The sequence below is a fragment of the Muscardinus avellanarius genome (assembly GCF_963383645.1).
Source record: "Muscardinus avellanarius genome assembly, chromosome: 4".
Taxonomy (NCBI): Eukaryota; Metazoa; Chordata; class Mammalia; order Rodentia; family Gliridae; genus Muscardinus; species Muscardinus avellanarius.
In genome coordinates, this window is record NC_137789.1 from 77773367 (window position 1) to 77793544 (window position 20178).

Here is a 20178-nt window from a genome sequence, read left to right on the forward strand (position 1 = left end):
TATATATACACACACACACACACACATATGCATGTATATATATGTATACATATAGCATTTTTTTTTTTGCGGGTCTGGGAATGGAACTCAGGGGCATTCGACTTCTGAGCTATACCCCTGCCCTATTTTTTTATTCTTTTATTTTAAAACAGTCTCACTAAGTTGTGGAGGGTCACACTAAGTAGCTGAGGCTGTCTGTGAACCACAATCCTCTGGTCTCAGCCTCCTGAATGCTGGGATTACAAGTGTGTGCCACCACGCCCAGCTCTGATATTTTTTGAAACTTAAAATTTTTGAAGAGAAAAGAAAATTATATGGGAATAAAACATAACTATAAATATTTTCTTTCTGCACATATAGATAAAAGTAGATATTGTCTCTTCTAGAATTGCCCTAACAAATTTGTTCTAAATGTTAGAATCTAAGTGTATACTTGGCATGTAGGAATAAAACCTTATGGCTGTGATTAATTTTCTCATTCCTCTATGTTATAAATTTCTAAATGGAAACTCTTGGATTTCTATAAGAAAAATGAGTTGTTAGAAATATTACCACAGGAAAAAAAATGTTAATAGTGTCAGTTTATGTTTGTTCCCTAGAGGTAATGTTTATTTCATAATGAAGAGGCATCAGAAAATATGAAATGCCATCAAAAGCAGGTAAAAGTAACATAATTATATTGCTTAATACACTTATTTTATTTTTGATATACAACTTCAAATATAAATTTTTAGTCATCAGCTAGATTAGACAAGTTTTTCTAAAAAAGCAAAGCAATGAATTTAAACATTATTTGAAATACAAAAACTGAATCAATGGCCTCACATATTAAGTCATATTACTCATTGTTAGTTATCAATAAAATATATTCAGACATTTCTATAGAGAAAATTGAGCTTCTTATTTCTCTTTCTTCTCATTCTTCATTTACTCATTAGTTACAAAAATATAAACTAACAAATATTTATAAATAAAATCTTATAACATATTTCTTTTCACATGGCAGTTTTCAAAAAGTGAATAAGTGAATAATTTAAAAATAAAAAAGAAATCTAAATATGTTGTTTTATATTACATTCTTTTAAATAAAAATATGAGTTAAATCTATGTAATGCTATAATTATGGCCATAATTATATAATTATCTTTAATAAGATGGGAAAATTATATAACATAAATATTAAAAGTTGAGGGATGCCAGGTGTGGTGGTGCATACTTGTAATCTCAGCACATGGGAGGCTGAGACAGGAGGATCGCACAGATTCGAAGCCAGCCACAGCTACTTAGTGAGGCTCTCAGTAATTTAGTAAGACCCTGTTTCCAAATAAAATATAAAATAGCTCTGGGAGTATAGCCTGGAGGTAGAAAAGCCCTGGGGTTCTACCTCCAGTACCACCAAAAATAAATAAATAAATAAATAATTTTTAAAATCCTCCTAATCATCAAGACTGCTCTACAACACTTTTTTTGTGAATATTTGTTATAACTGATAAGCCCCTTTTCTCCTTCTTGCTTCCTTTGAACTTTTGATTCCTTCATAGTTTGCCAATAAGGGATCTTCTCAGGAAAAGGATGTTATAAAACAGAAAAGCCAGCAGGACAGGGGACTGTACCTACTTCACGGGGGCCTGAGATAAACAAGTCCTTTCCCAGGCAGACTTGGGAGAGGAGAAAGCCTCAGTTTCTTCACCTGCAGACATGGGAGTAGAGTAGTAGAGATCACTGTCCAAATAACTATGCAGAGGACCCTGACAGAGTATGTTCTGTGCCTTGGTTCAGGGAGAAAATTTCAGTGATTTCTGGTTATCAAAGAATGGTAGGGAAAGATACAACCCTGTATGAGTCAGGATTTTGTGGAAAAACACAACAAAAAGAATATATCTAGACACATAAAAAGAGATTTAATATGGGAATTGGTTCAAATGATTATAGGGACACGAAGTCTCATAGTGTGTTGTCTGCAAGATGTAGAACCAGGAAAACAGGTAAAATCCAGTCCACGGCCAAAGGCTTGAGGAGGGAGGAGAGGAGGAAATACTGTTCTACATCTCAGAGTCTGAAGGCCCAAGTACTTAGGTGTGTGAAGTTAGGAGAATATGTATATCCTAAGTCCAAGAGACAATTAAAATTTTCTTTTCCATTGCTGTTTTGCTTTATTTAGACCTTTAAGGAATTGAATGATAACCACTCATATTGGTGAGGGTAGATCTTTTTTCTAGATCTACTGATTAAATGCTAATTTCTTCTGAAGACACCTGTATAGATATTCTCAGAAATGACATTTTTATTCACTACTATCTGAGCATTCCTTAACCCCATCAATAAGATACCTAAAAGTAACCATTACAGGATCAGATGGCTCCATTAAGTGAGCTTTGGCTCCAAGTGGCAAGGTGAGTGAGGAAATTACAGAAAGCTGGAAACCTGCCTTGAACTTGGGTGGCACCATCCAGTAGGCTGGGAGCCCTGACTGACATAGAAATCAGAAGGAAAAGCCAGCCCTTGATCTTGCTCTTCTTTCCCTAGCAGGTGTGTTGCTCTACCACTCTTTCATAGACACTGGGCTCCAGGTTCTTCAGCCTTTGATTGAGACTGGCACCAGTGGCTCTCTAGCAGGCTTTCAAGCCTTCAGGCTTGCAGTGGGCTGCATAATAGGCCACCCTTTATACAGTTTCTGATTTCTCAGATTGAGCAGCTACTGATTTCCCTGGCTCTCCAGCCTGCAGATGACATTGTAGGGCTTTTGAGACGCTATGATCATTTGAAATCTAATGAATCTCTCCTGTAGTGACCTATTATCTTGGATCTATCTCACTGGAGAACCTGGGCAATACAAATGGGAAATTAAATTATTATGAAAAAATATTTCTTGTGTATTGATATTCCTTCCAATATTAGCTGAGTTACTGCTTGTACTACAGGGTCCTTGGTGAGGGGCATGTGGCTTTCCTACTTTCCACTGTAAAAGTCTGAACCTGGCATGATGCAAAAAATGTATGCATGAGAGATAGAAAATTAATCAGTAAGAACAGAGGATGGGGGTAAGTTAAGATTTTAGGAATTAGAGAGTATTGGATGTAAATCAATAAAACTATGTGTATAGTTCAGAAACAATATTCAGATACATATTATCATAAGTAATTTTGTCTTTCATTTTTTGTGGTACTGGGGATTGAACCCAGGTGCATCTATCTCCATGATACATTCCAGCCCTCTTTTTAATTCTTTATTTGGAAATAGGGTCTCGCTAAGTTGTGGAGGGCCTCGCTAAGTAGCTGAGGCTGACTGTGAACCTGTTATCCTCTTGTCTCAGCCTCTCACTTACTAATTTTGTATTCAACATGCCCAACAGGAAAAAGACACCAAAACATTAAATGTGTTTTGTATTTCTGTATAATTTATGCTTGATGTGTCAAAGAATGTGAAAACTGTTTCAGAAACCCCAAAAATGTGTAATATGATGGGCATCACACACTAACAATAGCTTTTATGCTAATATAGATGACTTTGGATTTAAAAATATGTATGTAACATTGAAAACCAGGCAATCATGTTATATGCATCATGCTATATGCATCTATTATTTACTGAATATAGACAAGGGAAATATGAGTAGAAGATTAAACTCTAGCTGAAATATCATCCTGTTCCCAATAAAAACTGAGCAGATTTCACAGTCTGGAAAGAGCCCAGCGTCACAAAGAACTAGTAACCTAATAACCAAAAGTGTGCAGGGTTCTAATAAAATAATTCCTTCTTATGGTAATTATGTGCCTGACTTTGTAGTTACTCTTTATCTTTTACATGAGGAAAATGAAAATTATAACTTTTTATTTGAAGTATTCAGAAATAAAAATAACAGTAGCTTTGAGCAAACTTTTTTCTGAATATATATTTTTTTTCTGCAGACATTATATATTTATATTGTTCATCTCAAAATGAAGAAAGATAACTCAGAAATAGAAGAGAAAGCAAACAATAAAAGAGAGGAAGTAATCACACAACATATTACAACTTCACATATGATGTTAGATTATTGTGGGAGAACCAGGTGGTAAAATTATTGGTCTCTCACTCTTTCTCTGCTAGTTTCAAATTTGGTTTGTTCCTCTAGGGAAATGAGTTTGAATGTCTCATCTCATTCCTAGAAGCAACAAATCTCAGGAAAAAAAAAAAAAACAGTTCAATTCTCAGAAGGAGTTTGCACTGAATATGAAGCTAGCTGTGAGGGCTGTACTGTGTGGACTGGTTGGCTCACATCTTACCTTGAGGTCTGGAGGGGCCCAGGTCAGTGCCTATGTGGATCTGTCTGAAAGAACTAATTGGCTCCTCAGAGCCTCTGCCCCTCCACCTGGATTTCATGGGCGATTCTTTCTTCAACTGTACTTGTATATGCCCATTCAGTGGCTTATCATTTCCCAAATAGCTTCTTTCCTTGGAAAAAATTAAGTATTTTGGGCTAAATAAAATAAGACTGGGTATAAGTACTTAAAAAGAATGTTTGAAGCCACTAAGCAGTGGATGGACATGGTCTGTGTGAACATGGCTAGCTCCTTCCTGAGTACTCCATGTGCGAGACAAGTTAAGTGCCAGGAAATTAATTCTTCCTACTATATGTCCTGCTGTATTTTAATATTTCTATGCCTATACTTGACTTGAGTCTATGTGAAATATTCCTTTGGAACAAAATGCTGTCCCTCCTGCCTCATTTTTTCAGCTGGGGAAAAGTGATATTTTCCAGTTAATGCAAAGTCAGGTAAGAATCAGCTTGCTTATTCTCGGGCTGGCCCTTCCCTATGATAACATGACACAAGCTAGTGTCATTTACCTTGATTCACAAAAGAAACAAAAACATGTAGTATCAGCTATAAAACCCTTAGACAGTATAAAAACCCAGTATATCACAGTAATACCTTAGATTTCAGTAACATTACAGGTGTTAATAAAAATAATTCTCTGCTGGGAGGTGCAACTATGTGTTTAGAAGCTTGGTTTTCAGCATCATATTGGAATTAGGGACACTGCTGATCTGGAAACCCAGAAATATTCAGCGATGGTCAGATTCTTATTTTCAATATAATTATAAAATTATACCAACCGCTCAGTGGTGATATCTCTTCAATTTTTCAGTTAAATTGTTTTTGAACACTGGCTCCCAAGGACAGGACTATTTTGCTTTTTAAGCAAAACACATTTTTTTGTTAAAAGAGCAAAATATCTCACAAAAGTGCATTATTAGCTGAGTTTTTAAAATTCATAAAATATGTGAAACATTCTATCAATCCAGTCATTGTCACCATCCACATTATCCTTTCTATTTTTATGTCTACAAACTTTCTTTATACTAATACGGAAGTGGTTTTGGGCATACTGACATGTTTTTGTGCTCTTCTTTCAGTTATGAGTATATTGGCCTGAAACAAGAGAAACATCTGTTTTATATTTCTTTTCTGATGTAGAGCTGTAAACAATTGCTCCAGTACCACTTAGAATGTAAAGAATTTAGACAAACTTTTGTGTTTTGGTATTTTCAACATTTTGAAAACATTCCATTCAATTTAATTTTTGCAGATGTGCATAAGTAGAGTATTTTAGGCCCATAGCGTATTTAAATGGCACAAATCTTCTCAGCCAGTCTTGGCATTGTGTCCCCCTAGAGTATTTTGTTCCCTCTTTTAGGCACTGCCTAGCAGGTTGTGAAAGATATGAAAGGGGCAACCATTCCTTTAAAGCTTTTTATCCTATATTAGCCATGTTTTAGTCTGTGTTATGCTGCTATAATACAATGCTACGAATAGGAAAATTTATAAATAAAAGAAGTTTATTTAATTCGTGATTCTGGAGTGAAGTCAGATATCAAGGTGCTGGCATCTGGTGAGGAACTTCTTCCTCTGTGATGACATAGCAGAGTGTATTACATTGTAAGAATGTTCAAAGGATGCCAGCACAGATATATCCTCCTCTTCTCATAATTCATGAGCGCCATCATCAATGCCCCATTCTTCGAATTTTATCTAACCCTAATCATCTCCAAAAAGCCCACCTCCAAATACCATTAACATACGAACTTGGATATTAAGCTTCTGACACATGAACTTTGGGGACACATTTAAATTTGGGCACCTTCTCAGCCCAAATATCTTTCAATTCATCATAACTCTTCTTTTTTAATATACTTTAATTGATGCATTGTAGTGTCACATCACAATATAATTCAGTGATAGCAACATACATGCACATGGTACATGTGAGCTCCCCCTCCCTGCTCCCTCACTACTCCTTCCCCTTTGTCATACATGATACTGAGGCTGGCCTTGATATTCTTACATATGTACATAACATCAATGGAAGTATTTCCATAATTAATTACCTACCCCCATGCACCCTCCTCTAGACGACCATCTCCTTTGCTCTACTGGAGTTTCTACTCTGTTATCTAAAGTCCTTTTTGTATCCCAATTACTTACCAGCTTCTGCATATGAGAGAAAACATATAGCCTTCACATTCTGTTACTGTATAATCTCACTTAACATAATATCCAGCTCTATCCATTTTTCTCCAAATGACAAAATTTTGGTTTTTTTTATTGCTGAGTAGAACTCTATAGTCATCACAACTGTTCTTTGATGACAACAGGTAAAGGTCTTCCATGTCATCTGCAGATAGTCATTTATAATAACCTACTCAAAAATACAGAAATAACATAAAACCCAGGATATATACATTTTAATTCCCCATTGTTTTTGGTAACAACTCTTACTATAATCTCAGCCTATGTAGAACTGATTTAGGGTCCTGCCAGGATGTGACAGGCTGGGTCAATCATCCTGCTGAGGGATGATGGAGGCACAGATAAGCAAAATTAGGCCACAAAAGCTGTGATTAATTCCATTAGTTAGTAGTGGTCTAGGTACACTTTCATGACAGTCCAGCTAGGGAAGTTGGGAAATAAAAAAATGCTTATTACTACAAAAAAGGACAATGCTTTCTGAATTGAGAAAAATCTATTTGTTCTAAGAGTGCTCTATTCTTCCTTCCTTTAGAGAAGATTCAAACTCATAAAGGAGGTGGGGCCCCTGTGGAAATTACTTTATCTGAGATAAGGGATGTAGAGTTGGATTCCATAGGGACCTTTTCTGCCATGGACCCAACTTTCAGGTCCAGTGTAAAGGTTCCATTTTGTCCTGACACTTTTCATTCCATTTATCTAGGTGCTGAGATGCTGGGTAGCCACAGAAGTGACAGTGTTCATAAGACTGGTGCTTAGTTGGTTACAACCCTTTTTCTGAAGAGTTAGGACTAATTTCATACCTATCATAAACTTCTGCCAACTGCTCTTTCTGCTGTAGTCTATTTCATAGACTTGGAAGAGTATGAGCAGATTGTTAGAATCGGGTAAGTATGAGCAGGACACTCACTTTCAAGGTCCTTGAAACCACACCTGACAGTTTTATAACTTGGCAAAAACAAGACTTTGGTGATGACAGATGGCTTCTCATCCTTAGAGATGTTCTATCACTTTATTGGCAAGTAAGTATTTAAGTGTCAATGTGGCAGAATGAATCACATTACTTAGGTTTTCATGTCATCACACTATATGAAGAAAATGAAAAATTATTAATTTTCATATTACTAGAAATGTCACACACCAACTACATGGGCTAAGCAACTGCCTTTCTTCACATTAGCATATGTAGCATATCTAATTTTTCATTCCTTATCCTTAAAACTATAATGTGTTTATTTTAGTGAGTTTTGTGATGCTACAACACAATGCCTGAGAGTGGCTATATTATAGAGAAAAGAGGTTCATTGAGCCCACAGTTATGGAAGTTCAAGGGCACATTACTGACATTTTCTTGGCTCTGATGAAGGCTGTATGGTAGATAGTATCACAATAATTGGAGCATTGGCAGAGCAAGTGCTAGGGTTGGAGTCAGGCTATCTCTTTTTCTAATAACCAGCTCCAAGACCTAACTCATTTGTGTAGTACCAGTGTTAATCCCTTCAAAGGTGTTTCCCCCATGACCTAATCACCCCCAACAGATTCCACCTCTTAAATGTCCCATCACCTCAACACTGCTGCACTTCAGACCAAGCCTCCAGTGTTTGAAGTTTATGTTACTTCCAGTCCATAGCAGTAATAAATCTGAGAGGAACCAGGTTATTCAAGTTTGAGTTTTGGTTTGGTCCTTATTCGCTGACTTACTGACCCTAGAAGGGAACTTTCAACTACCTGTCAAAAAAGGTGCTGAGTCAGGCATGGTGGCATATGCTTGTAATGCCAGCATTCAGGAGGCTGAGACAGGAGGATCACGGTTTGCAGACAGCCTCAGGTACTACTTAGTGAGGCCCTTTGCAACTCAGTGAGGCTCTGTTTCAAAATTAGGAATAAAAAATAGGGCTGGGTTTAGAGCTTGGCGGTAGAATGCCCTTGGGTAGAAGAAGGAGAAGGAGAAGAAGAAGAAGGAAGAAGAGGAAGAGGAGGAGGAGGAAGAGGAGGAGGAGGAGGAGGAGGAGGAAAGAAGAAGAAGAAGAAGAAGAAGAAGAAGAAGAAGAAGAAGAAGAAGAAGAAGAAGAAGAAGAAGAAGAAGAAGCTGCTGCTGCGAGGTTCCAGGTGGTACATCTTTTGTATCTTCAGATCTTCATCAATGTTCATGCCAAAGTTTCATGTGATGTGCTTCTATAGCCAATGAGTGAGTAAAGTGGGAATCACGATTTTGGATGACTTCATCCCAATACAGAACTCGTTGGATAGGAAATCTTTGCTCTGGGTCATTCTATCAGCTTCAAGAAGTTTTTGAACTGACTCCTTCAGTTTGGAACTCTTCCTGCCTAGCCCCTCTCCAATCCCTTTCCCTCCTCACACATTGTCAGACCTTGAGGGCTTTTCCTTCTTCCTCTTGTTCCCTCTCCCCCTATTCTTCTCAGGTTTTCCCCAGTGTGGCTCCTGTGTATCTAATTCTGTCTTGCAGTCTGTTTCCTCAGAGGCTGTGAACCACTGTAGTCACTAGGTAACAATGGCTGGGCTTTTCTCTTCTCAACCCTGTTTCCACACTTCAGGGTTGTAGGTGTGTCTACCTCCCTCGAGCTCCTTGAGACCAAGGACCCTGGGGTGGTGTCTACTTGAGTTGACATAATATTATACTCTGAGTGTCTTAGGCAACAAAAAGGTATTTGCTCACAGCTCTGAATGGTGGAAGTCCAACATTGAAGTTCCAGCAAGATTGCTTTGTTGCAAGGGAACAATCATAAATTACATTGTGAAGAGACCATTTTGGTTTCTTGTGTTCTCTTTTGTGTATTCTCTTGAACAGTTGTGGAATGGGCTATTAAAAGCTAATTTTGTGAAGCTGGATGTTGTAGTGCACACCTGTAATCTCAGCATTTGGGAGGCTGAGACAGGAGGACCGCGGTTCGTGGCCAGCCTCAGCTACTTATTGAGGCCCTCTGCAACTCAGTGAGAGCGTGTTTCAAAATAAAAAATAAAAAATAGGACTGGGGGTGTAGCTCAGAGGTAGAATGCCCCTGGGTTCTATCCCTAGTACGGCAAAGAGAAAAGAGCTGATTGTGGGGTGTGTGTGTGTGTGTGTGTGTGTGTGTGTGTGTGTGCGTGTGTGTGTGTATGCGTGCAATAAAATAGTTGCTTGGCTAATCTCATAAAACCATGGTAATGAATGCTCCAGGGCAAATAAATGTCATGTATTAGTTCAGGTGTCAGACTTACCTAGCTGTTTTTGTCTAGGTTGTGGACAGCAAAATATGTATTCAGCATGAAATAGGTACTCTGCAGGTGCTTACTGAATGAACAAACACTGAATGGTAAGTGAAACACAGTGAGAGTTATTAGATTTTAGATTAAAAGCAAAAGTGACACAAGCCCTTAGATATGAATATCTGTCACAATGTTTAGTACACACATTGATTGCTCTTCAGTTTTTGTTGTAATTAGTTGATGTCTTTATATACTGTCAAATTAATTGCATGAATTCACCTGATTTGCTAAACTCATGAATACGAAAAATATTAAACAATTATAAATAATGCTTTTTGATTCAAATTATCTATTTAGCCATCTTATTACTTATTTTTATAAATAACTATCAGAATATAAAATCTTAGTAAAATGTCCCATTAATTAATATAACATTCAAGTAATTAGATATTTGTCTGATTCTAGTAACATGCATACTATGTGAATATATATTCTAGCAATATATATACTATGAGAATTACAGAATTTAATGTTAGAAATGATATCTTGAAATGAGTAAGGAAAATAAAATGCTCTTTTACCGCATCCTCTGAATTTTTTTTATTAATCTGTTAACTGCTTATGTTTGAGCTAGAAAGCAAGGCCGCGTGAAGGGAACATGATATACTTTTCAGCACAATTGAATCCACTGTTGAGCGTTACCCACTCCCCTTATGTGGGAGACCAATCACAGAAAACAGTTTGGGCAAAGATAGACTCAGAAAGCATCTTTCATCTCTTAAAGTGGTATTCAAAGACAGCTGATGATTTTGATGAAGGAAAAGCCTTAGGGGGCTGCAATGACTCACCCCAAATGGTCGCCCTTGTCATTAGTAGCGCCTTGAAAAGCTTTCTCCAGTAGGGCTAATGCTAAGAAAAAGGGAGTAAATGAAACTATTTCTAATGTGCTTTGGTATTGTAAACATACATGCATTATATTCAAACACTCAGGCTAACTTACTTACTGCACAAGCCAATTAGATCATCTCCAATCACATGTGGAAAGAGCTCAGGCTAATCTAATCAGTTCAGGGATGCTCCATCTATTTCCTGATGCCTTTATAATATTACAAACTGATCTGTAAACATGCTCTCCAGTGAGGAGAGCTCCTGCTCTTTGGCACAGAACTTTAGTCAATTATAGTTTAGGGAAATAGCAATCTTTTATCATGATTCTCAAATATGTTTTTTTTTAAACTGAGCAAATAAGAACATTGCATCTCTCTAGAAAACACAATAGAAGTTTGTTACTTAACTGGAAATGTGAGCTTGATTTTACAGATTTCCTTGAAATGTTATGACCATTTAAGAGTTTTTGTCATGATTCCTAAAGACAGCTGGAAAATGTTATGAGCAGGTGAAATAAATTCAGATTCTGTAACTTGAGCAAATGGTGTAGATGCTATTGCAGACACAGGACACTCAAAGTTCCCAGAGACTTCCTAGGAAGGGAGAGAGTTTGTGTGTATGGAGACTTCCCATTCAGAATACTTACACTGGCCACACCTGCAGCTCTCCTAGGCCTTCCTAAGGTTCTTGAACGTCCTTATTCTCAGGGGCACAACTGAGAGTTAATTACAGTCCATCCCTTAGTAAAGCAATGAATGCTCACAGCTTCACTCATCAGCACTGTCGTGTCATTCCTTCCTTCTCATCATTGCCAACTGTTCTGTGATACCAGGATAGAACTCTAGAATCTAACATCCACACCAAAAACTATTTTCTTTCTTTTCTTTTCCTCTCCTTTTTCCCAAGATAAGTTGCTTCATCTCCAGGCCACAGCACTTCTAACTCGATGCCATTAGGGGTCCTGCAGAGATGCTGGTTGGGCTATGAATAAACTCAGGATTTTAATTTACAATTTAATAAATCTGGCCTTTTAAATTTGTATTACAGTAAGGGAAGAAAATAATCACCTAAGTATAAATTATAAACTCATGGCCATCATAGATTGTACTTGACAAAATAATTACCTAGTAATATTTCTTAAGAAATTAAGCCCTGCAGAAAATAAAAATAATTTTCTCATTGTTTTGTTAGGATTAAATACATATTTTGGCTCTTTTTGGCTTGATTATATAACTTTTATCTAATATATATATATAAATATATTATATAATATATAATATATATAATATAATGTATATATAAATTATATATGTATATGTATATATATAAATTATATATATAATTTTTTTTTGGTGGTACTGGGGTTCTTGGAAACCCTTCTACCTCCAGGCTACACTCCTAGACCTATTTTATACTTTTTTAAAATTTGGAAACAGGGTCTCTTAAGCCAGCACAGCTGGCTTCGAACCTGTGCCATCCTCCGGTCTCCACCTCCCAAGCACAGGGATTACAAGCATGCACCAACATGCCCAGCTTATATTATATTTTAAAATCATTTTAATAATACAAATATATGGGGCAATGTGATATATTGATGCTTGTATACAATATTTAATGATTAAATTAGGATAGTTAAAATTTACATTTCCTTAAATATTAAAATACATTTTAACTGTGTGTGGCAGCACATGCTTATAATTCCAGCATGTGGGAGGCTGTTTGAGGATAGCCTCAGTAACTTAGAAAGATCCTCAACAACTTCACCTGACCCTCTTTCAAAAACATAAAAAGGGGTGGAGATGTTGCTCAGAAGTAGAATACCCCTGGGTTTAAACCCAAGTATAAAATAAGTTTTAACACATAATTGTGCATATTTATTTGCTGTTTTAATATGTTATACAATTTTTTTGAAGATCTGCCTAAAAGCAACTGGCTTTATAAGCAGACATATGGACTAGATGCCTTTTGCCTCTTAAATACACCATGGCCAACAATAAATAGGACCCACTACAGGAACTCACTAAACCCGTAAGCACTTCAATGAAACATGGTGTGAGAAGCAAAAATTTTCAAAGCAACTATAGATGATTGTTTTTCAAATTTTAAAATAAACCTTTATAAACAAAATCAAATGTTCAGAGCAATACTAAAAATTTGTGTCATTTCAAACAGTAAAATATTTACTATAGTATAGTGTTCACAGAATATTTTGCCCATTACTGTATTCAAAACACTTAAACAAAAAGGGGAATATGACAAAGATTTTCTTCTATATATACTACCTGACAGGCAAGACTTGATGGAATGTGAGTGCAGAATTGAAGAAAGCTTAAATTACATAACAATAATAGTATTTTGAATTCAAACACTCATCTCTACTCTTCAAAGTAACTTATCCAAGCTCAAAGGACACAAACTTGGTTTAAAATAAAGAGAGAGCCAGGAGTGGTGGTGCACGCTTGTAATCCCCGGCTTGGGAGGCAGAGACAGGAGGATGGCGCTGGTTTGGAGCCAGCCTCGCTGGCTTAAGAGACCCTGTTTCCACATAAAAAAGTTAAAAAATAGGTCTGGGAGTGTAGCCCGTGGGAGTGTATCCCGGAGGTAGAAGGGCTTCCAGGAACGCCAGTACCACCCAAATAAATAAATAAATAAATAAATAAATAAATAAATAAAATAAAGAGAGAGGTACCATTTGATAAAATTGTCATGAAACTCAATATAAAATAAATATTGAAATGCTTTACAAGCTACAGAAAAAGAAAGGTTGATTTAAGGGGTAGTAATAACTATTAAAAATAACAGAATCAATTTTCTCAAATCCTGTTTTAATATGCTTTTCCATAGAATATTGACACAACTCTTTCCCACACATTTCAAATAAGGGTAAAATCAGAATAGTCATAAAATAAAAAGGATGGGAGTGATGTCTCCACCCTCTTGTACCCCATTAATTTGTATGACTACAATGCACCAAAAAAAATTTAAACAAAGGATGAGAGTGACCTCAGAAGTCATGTAATGTGTAATGTATAATTTCATGAGACATTCATTTCTTTTTTATCATTTAATTTATTTAATCTTTTGAAAAGTAAACAATTATCAACTATTTGGCAGGAATTAGCATAGACTTAATTCCTGAACATCAAATTTGAATAAAGCTCTCAAGAAACAAAAGACAAGTAAGTAAAAAAAAAAAAAATCAGACAGACACAAACACACATTTATGCACTCACAGCTATGATTTTGATACGGTTTAAGCATGTGCCCCAAAGTTTATTTATTGAAAGCTTGGCTCCCAAAATGACCATGTAGGAGCTAATGAAATCTTTAGGAGGAACTCTAGATAAAAAAGGAAATCCTATAGAGGAGCAAACAAGACAACCTAAATGAGGGGATGGGAGGGCAGAAGAAGGAAATTCTCTAAAACACATAATGTACTTAAACATATCGAAGTCAAGCAAGGGAGGGAGGGATGAGGAGGGGATAGGGTGGGAATTGTGTAGGGCTTAAATCAGCGATGTATACATGTATATACACACAAGTTTTTTACCCCAATATGATGTATGAATATAATGCACCAATAAAAAATTAAAAAATAAAAATAAATAAAAAATAAAAAAAGAATTGTTCAAAGGCAGAAAAAAAAAGAAGTTAGACCTAGTGTTTCAAAGGTTATTGGAAGTACTACCTTCAGACATAAATACTGGGTGTGATTAATAAATCAGTTCTCCTGAGAGCAGGCTATTATAAAAGCTTGTTTGGTGGTGTGATTTGTCCCTCTGGCATACTCTCCCTTCATCTGCCATGAAGTCCTCATCATATCAAAGCTAATGCTGGTATCATGCCTTTGCATCTCTAAAGCTCTAAGCTAAATAAATCTCTTCTTTATAAAGTTATCCTGTCCCATGTATTTCATTACAGTACTGAAAAATGGACTAATACACTTAACATGTAATGAGATATATGCCTAATTAAAAAATAGGGAAAAGAAAGCTGAGGGAGGGTGATATGATTTGATTGGCTGGCGGGTTGGATTGGCTTAGGATAAGACTACAAAACAGGGCAGGAACGGAGCTTGAAGTGTTTTGTACATGAGGCAATTTTTTAAATATATATCCACAAAAATGTTAATAGAGAATTAAAAAATTGAAGCAACAAGATCATATATGAGAATAGAAAAATCACTCAGTGGGTGTGAAGGGTGAGATGTGAGAAATCTGCTCATAATACTTTTTATTATTTCTCATGTGAAAAGATGAGGGCCTATGTCAGTGCATTCATACTTGGAGTGAAACCAAGGGCGCAAATTTGAAAGGCATTTTTGGAACATTAATGTAGCCAATTGGATGTTGAAAATGAGACGTCAAGGATGATGCTGAGACTCTCATTTTGGATGAAAACTTTCATGACAAGTCAGTTATTCAACAGAAAATTATAAGAACGAGGACACATTGGTATTGGAGGAGGGTGTGATTAATAAGCAATATTAAATCAATTTGAATTCTTGCTATATAACCACACTCTAAAATTTGCATTCCTCTTGGAGGCAAGATTCATAAGACATCTGAAGGAAAAAGTGAAATAAGTGAAAGTTTCATCCCAGCTCTTATATGATCATCTCCTCTTTGTGAGAAGTGAAAATAACTATAGGTGTCATCTAAAATGTTTCCAAACACCAAGTATTTATGGCCTCGATCATTTAACATTTTGTGATTGTTTTAAAAGAATCAGATCTCTTATTCCTGCCTCTTACTAATAAATTTAATTTTTTAATTTAATTTGGTAAAAAAGTTATGCAGCATTTGGGAGGCTGAGACAGGAGGATCATGGTTTGCAGCCAGTCTCAGCTACTATATAGTGAGGACCTTTGCAACTCAGTGAGACCCTGTTTCAAAATAAAGAATAAAAAAATAGGGCTGGGGCATAGCTTGGAAGTCGAATGCCCCTGGGTATCATCTCCAATACTGCAAAAAAATAAAAAATAAAATAAAATAAAAAAATATATATAATAAAATTTACCATTTTTAGTCTGCAATTTAATTTTTGTAAGTACATTCACAAAATTGTATAGCCATCACAAGTTCTAGAACTTTCTCACCAGAGAATTGATTTGCAGCTCAATATTCCCATTTTAATATCCTTACAAATTATATATGTGCCTTACTGTATGATGTAGAACCCCTCTGACATGACCTTTCATATTTTCTACATTGTGGTCTCCATGCCCTTGTATAATTCCCTTTCCTTGTAATATAGTTCAGACCAAATAATGCACTTCTTATTTTTATACTTTCTTCTTTTTCCTTCCTTTCTTTTTTATTTTTTTATTGGTGCATTGCAGTCATACGTCTTAGTGAGGTACAAGATGGTACAGGCATACATGCACAAATGATGCACTTCTAAATGAATATGGTAGAAGCGATGAGATTCCACTTTGACAATAGGGAGAAAGAAGTTATGGCCTCAATATAGGATGACTTTTTTTTTTTTTTTTGGTTGGTACTGGGGTTCCTGGAAGCCCTTCTACCTCCGGGCTACACTCCCAGACCGAATTTTACATTTTTATTTGGAAACGGGGTCTCCTAAGCCAGCGCGCGAGGCTGGTTTCGAACCTGCGCGATCCTCCTGTCTCTGCCTCCCAAGCGCGGGGATTACAAGCGTGCGCCACCACGCCTGGCTAGGATGACTTTTGACCCATTCAGTCTGGTAAGGTGTGAGCAGCTCAATAAAAAAATAAACAAACATACAACAGACATGTATCATGGCACAGAGTCACAGAGTTGAGACAGTCTATCTGTCTGTGAGGAACAGAAACTTACCAAAATCCACAAGCGTGTTTGGAAGCAGATATTTGGTTCATGTCAATTTCTGAGAAGGCTAAAATACTGCTCAACCGCCTGAGTATCACCTAGACCCTGAGCAGAACCCCAGGCTAAACAGTACTTGGTTTACTCACCCAAAGAAACTGAAAAACAAATATTTCCTGATTAAGCCATCAAGTCTTGGGGTAATTTGTTATATAGCAGATAACAAATATGCTGCTTTATCTTATTATGCCTTTTATATTGTAAAAATAAATGATAATAGAAATTTTAAATGATGAGGTCTAATTAAACAAAAATATATTTTAATATTTTTATTTTAATTCAATAGCAATTTTCATCTAAGTAAAATATGATTAAGCAGTGTGATTGAACATGATCAATAATTTTTTAAACTCTCAAATGTACAATGTTGGGATTTGAAGGTCTGATTAAGTTTATTTTATTCTTGATTTTAATATCTAATTTGGCTTTTAAAAATACTTCTGAAATAGATTTTTTAAAGTAAGCTATGAATTTTTCTAACTATGCTAGGAGTGTGCTAATAATATTTATAATTCCTAGTTACTTTTTAATATAAGTAACGTGAGAGAATTATCCCAAACATTGATTTTAAAACATTCTCCCATATTAGTTTTTTTTTTTTTTTTTTTTTTTTTTGGTGGTACTGGAGTTCCTGGAAACCCTTCTACCTCTGGGCTACACTCCCAGACCTATTTTATATTTTTATTTGGAAACAGAGTCTCTTAAACCAGCGAGGCTGGCTTTGAACCTGCGCGATCCTCCTGTTTTGGGAGATTACTGTCTCGCGGGAATTACAAGCGTGCACCTCCACACTGGCTATTAGTTGGTTTTAAATGGAGAAATTGTCTCATTTATTGTTAATGCATTTTTTATTTTGAAAGGTTTAATGAAATAAATTTATTTTCAAATTATATAATTATTTGCTATTTGACGTTCACATATCACAGCTAAAAACATCAACACAACTGGAGTGCTAATCTAGGTAAAAACATAAAATATATAACTTCAATAACTTTTTTGTGTGAGGTAATGGAGAATAAACCCAGTGGCATTGTACTTCTTCTATATCCAACCCCTTAAATTTTTTTTGTTGTTTAGAAAAAGGGTCCGTCTAGGTTTCTGAGAATCTTGCTATAAATTGTTGAAGCTAGTTTCAAACTGCAATCCTCCTCCCAATCTCAGCCTCCCAAGTACTAGGGTTACATGCATGCACCATCATGCCTGGCTTAATAATTCTCTATAACATTGTTATCAAATAAAATGGAAGAAAAATGGGTTCAAAAGAAAATAATAGTCACTATCAATTTCATAATAAAATATTCTTAAAGATTTTTTTTCATTTTAAAGCTCTGTAATTTCTTAATTTTATGCATTAATCCTATAGCATGTGACATGTCCCTTAGTTGCAATAACTCCCCTCCCCTCTAATACTGTGGATATTCTCACTTATAATGTCATCTCTGCACACTTGTTCTGGAAATCTTTAAATAATATTACTACTTTTGTCTTCATCAGAGCAGTTCCTCCACTGGATACTGCATGCTTTTCTCCTTTAAATATTATTTCACTAATGAAATGTTTAATATTTCAGCCACATCTTCTCTATGACCTCTGTGTTTTAGTAATTAATAAAACTTACTTCTATATGTATTCCATTTTTACACTGATGTTAGAAAATAACATAATATGTGCTAAGAACATCTTTTCTATTATTGAACTGTATAGCACAACTCTTGGCTTCATAATATTTTATATTTATCTCGACAAATATTCAGTAGTATTTAATTCATCATCCAACAGTATTTATTTGCTAATATGTTTTCTTTATTGTCATACCTTCTATTTATTATCACAAAAAACTTTTACCATGTCAAAAAAGGAAAAGATTGCTTTCTCGATTGAAGTAGGTAGCTTTCTTCTCATTTCATTATTTATTGGTAAGGGCTAATTGGGTGATGTGTGCATGTATGTCTACACAGTCTTTTATCCCATTAAAATGTATGACTACAATGCACCAATAAAAAATTTTTTAAATTTAATAGATGATTTCAAATATTTCTTAAATTAGAGTGTATAAAGTACAAAATCTAGGCTAGTGTTATTTAAACAAAGCTTGAAACAAGATAATCATTGCTTTCTTATTTTGGATGCAAAGTGTTAAATGTTTTTTAAAGCATAATACATTACTGCTGGCTAATATTTATGTGCAACTTAGGGTAAAAATTTATATATACAAATCACAACTTAGGGTGAAAATCATATATTTTAAATATATAAATATATATGTATGCACACATATAGACACATATTTTATTAGAATGTCTATACTTACACATCATTAGAGTATACATGGATATGCATGTGTGTGTGTTAGTTTGCTTTCTATTACTATAACAAATACCCACCTGAACTAAGCTTATAAAGAAAAAACAGTTTATTTGGGCTCACAAATTTGGAGACCCCAGACTAAGATCACCTGGACCCATTGCATTCAGGTCTCTGGTTTGGGAGTGCATGGTGGAGCCAGATCACTTACCTCATGGCTAGTTCACAAAAAGAGAATGAGAGGAAAGGTCCAATGTCTCATAATCCCCCTTGAGGGCACTTCCCCACGACCTAAAGACCACCCATTAGGCTCCACATCTTAAAGGTTCCACCATCTATATATTCTTCTATAAAAGTAATCTTTATATGTCTGACAGAGTTCATATCATGATAAGAGAGCCAACTCTACCATTTTCTTGCTTTATGGTGCTGAAAATTTTAACATTATCTTTGGGGCAGAATTTGTTAGTTGCCACTCAGCAAACATTCCTTTCTCTACTGGGAGTTCCTTTGTATTGAAGAATCTATAAGGATTTGTTAAACTCTCTTGCCATCAGAATTCTGGATAGTTTAGTTTATGCCAAAAAATGCACTTCAGAAGAATGGAAAGTGGAAGAGTGTCCCAAGTCATTCATTCTTCTGAGTACCCTTGTTTCTTGCCTTGGCCTTAGACAATCATGTTCTGGAAAAGAATGGCAAATGCCCTGCCACGTATCACCCTTGTCATCTTCTCAGGGCCCCGACAGCGGCTGGACCTTGGCCAGTCTTATGCCCTTCTTGGTCTTTGGATGACAACAGCAACTTGCTAATTTTTTGCACCAACACTCTGTAAATTTTATAATCACCTGGTTTCCTGAATTAGGTCCATTTTTGCTTAAAATATTTAGATTTTTCACTTTCCTAATTTTGCCTGGAATTCATTAAAGTCATGTGTGCATTTTGAGAGATTTTATTTAATGAAACTAGACACATCAGGAGCATATAACACATAATAAGACACTACAAACTTCTTGTAAAATGGACAGTCTAGGACATTTAGGGATTGGTACACTCACAAGAGACATTGGAAAGCTTGTTCTCTGTCCACAAGTGTGCAAATTAGAGATTATGTGAGAGCACAGTAAGTAAATTACCATCTAATCTCCAGGGCAGGAGCAGTATCCTTCTCTGAACCTGACCATGTTGGCACCTGTTCGTGGATTTCTAGTCTCCAGAACCATGACAAAGTAAGTTTTCTTATTTATTTATTTATTTATTTATTTATTTATTTATTTATTTAAATATTGGGGATTGAACCCAGAAGCATTCTGCTTCCAACCTATAATCCCAGCCCTTTACAGTTTTTATTTGAAATAGGGTCTCTCTAAGTTTTTGAAGTCCTCACTAAGTTGGTGAGGCTGGCC